This window comes from Pogonomyrmex barbatus, unplaced genomic scaffold (assembly GCF_055798465.1).
Source record: "Pogonomyrmex barbatus isolate J1 unplaced genomic scaffold, ASM5579846v1 scaffold55, whole genome shotgun sequence".
Classification (NCBI taxonomy): domain Eukaryota; kingdom Metazoa; phylum Arthropoda; class Insecta; order Hymenoptera; family Formicidae; genus Pogonomyrmex; species Pogonomyrmex barbatus.
The window spans coordinates 1-2,500 of record NW_028297155.1 but is presented as its reverse complement, the minus strand read 5'-3'; the positions used below and the strand labels follow the sequence as shown (position 1 = coordinate 2,500).

General features: G+C 64.7%; 1 non-coding gene across 1 annotated transcript; it reads left to right on the top strand.

Moving 5' to 3' along the window:
* Positions 1-741: 741 nt before the first annotated feature.
* Positions 742-896, top strand: LOC148935181 (5.8S ribosomal RNA). The gene has a single exon (XR_016140542.1). It is a non-coding gene; the product is annotated as a 5.8S ribosomal RNA (ribosomal RNA).
* Positions 897-2,500: the final 1,604 nt, after the last annotated feature.

Below are 2,500 nucleotides of genomic sequence, written 5' to 3'. Positions count from 1 at the left end.
CTCTCGCCGTGGTCTCGCCGCGCAGGTGGCCGCCCGCGTTCCGCTCTCGCGACGCCGAGAGCCGCGACGCGCGGGCGCGCCGGCCTCGCAGCCGAGCCCAGGCGGGCGACCGTGCCCGGGACAACACCCGTCCGAACACGGGTTCGTCGAGCGCGGCCGACCGAACGTTCCGAAGTGAAAGGGAACGTCGACGGCGACGGTGACGACGGACGTGTTCGCGGCGGTGGAAGCCCGGCGGTCGGCGGACTCCACGGAAGCGTGGCGCCTCGCGCGCCGCCCGTTGCTCGAGCCTCCGGCTTGACTTCAGGCGCGGCGCCAGGCGCGAGCCGGTGGTAACCTACACAATGAAAGCGAGCGCGCACGAGCGCCGCTTCTCGAGGGCACCGCGCCAGAACCACTGGCGCCGGGAGCCCGATGGTTTTTCAATGATTTCCGCCCCGGCCCATCGCCTCTCGCGCTATGGGACGCTTCTCGTTTCCGCCGGGATGCCGGACGGGTCTCTCGCGGCCCGTCGCCGGTGTCCCGATCGTGCCGTAGCCCCCGTAAACGGGGCGGCGGTCCGCGCGTGCTCGGACGCGCGGCCAGGCTGATCGAAGGGCCATCACGCTCGCGCCCCGGAGGAACGGAGAGAGAACTCTGTCCCCGGTGGGCAGCGAGCGTAGATATACAAAACACGTTGGGACTGTATACCTTCGAGTCGCGTTCTCCATGGAGACGCGGCGAGAGAAAGGAAAATGCGATTACCCTGAACGGTGGATCACTTGGCTCGTGGGTCGATGAAGAACGCAGCTAATTGCGCGTCAACTTGTGAACTGCAGGACACATGAACATCGACATTTCGAACGCACATTGCGGTCCACGGATACAATTCCCGGACCACGCCTGGCTGAGGGTCGTTTTAGTACCCAGAGACTGCTTGCGCCCGCGTTCGCGCGCTTCGCCTCGCGTCGCCGACGACGGCGACCGGGCGACGGCAGCGCGCACCGGCGTACGAGCGATCGTTGGACGTTCGCCCCGTGCCGCGCGAAAGCCAGCGGTGAGAGGAGAGACAGCAGCGGGAAGCCCTTGCGCGCCACGCGTAAGGCCGCCAGTCCCGCCGGGCTCTTCCGCCGCGCGCACGCCGGCTGGGCGTCGTCCGAAATGACATTGATACGTGACGAAGGCTGACCGGGGCGCCGAGCGACCGGGCGCGAGAATAGAGGAGAGAAATAGAGGAGACTCTCGCGAGACGTGTACGCGGGTAGAGGAGGATCCGACGGAGAGAGGCGCCCTTCCGCGAGAGCGGAACCGGGCACTCCCTACGTTGTCGCAGGCCTCCCCCCGCGTCGCGCGCGGAGATCCGATTCTCTTAACCTTAACGCTCCGCCCGTCTGTCGTTCCCTCCGCGGGGATCGCGAGCCGACCGCGTGTCCGAGTCCACGAAGTTCCTCTCCATATCTCTCTCGAGCGAGAGAGCAGAGACGCGACCTGGGACCGGCACGCTTCGTCGTGTACTCGTGTTACGAACCCCGTCGTCCGCCCGAACTGTCACCCACACACTGACTTTGACGACCTCAGAGCAGGCGAGATTACCCGCTGAATTTAAGCATATTACTAAGCGGAGGAAAAGAAACTAACCAGGATTTCCTTAGTAGCGGCGAGCGAACAGGAAAGAGCCCAGCACCGAATCCCGCGGTTCCGCCGCAGGGAAATGTGGTGTTTGGGAGGGTCCGCTTATCCCGAGGCGTCGCGTCGCGTCCAAGTCCATCTTGAATGGGGCCACTTACCCGCAGAGGGTGCCAGGCCCGTAGCGACCGATGCCCGTCTCGGGAGGATCTCTCCTTAGAGTCGGGTTGCTTGAGAATGCAGCTCTAAGTGGGTGGTAAACTCCATCTAAGGCTAAATACGACCACGAGACCGATAGCGAACAAGTACCGTGAGGGAAAGTTGAAAAGAACTTTGAAGAGAGAGTTCAAGAGTACGTGAAACCGTTCAGGGGTAAACCTAAGAAACCCAAAAGAACGAACGGGGAGATTCATCGTCAGCGACGCTGGCTTCGCGTCGGTGTGCGATGCCCCGCGGGGCCCTCGCGGCTCGCGCGCGGGCACGCCGCCGTGCGCCGATGTCCGGCGTTCGTAGTCGTGCACTTCTCCCCTAGTAGAACGTCGCGACCCGCTGGGTGTCGGTCTACGGCCCGGGTGCGGCGGCTGACGCGTCGCCGGTAAAACGGCACGCGTCAAACCCCCGGTCGCCCGGCCGGCTGCCCGGCGGTACGCGCAAGGTATCAGGCCGCACGCTTCACAAACGAGACGAGTGCGTCGAGGCCGTCGCAAGCGCGCGCCACGGTACACGGAGGCAACGGACCTAGCGCCGTCACCGTGCCTGGCCCGCTGTTGGTCGTACGGTTAACCTTCGACAGGCCTGCCAACGTCCCAATGGGAGTCTCGTGCTCCTGTGCGGGACCGATACCGGTCGGCGACGCTACTGCTTTGGGTACTCTTAGGACCCGTCTTGAAACACG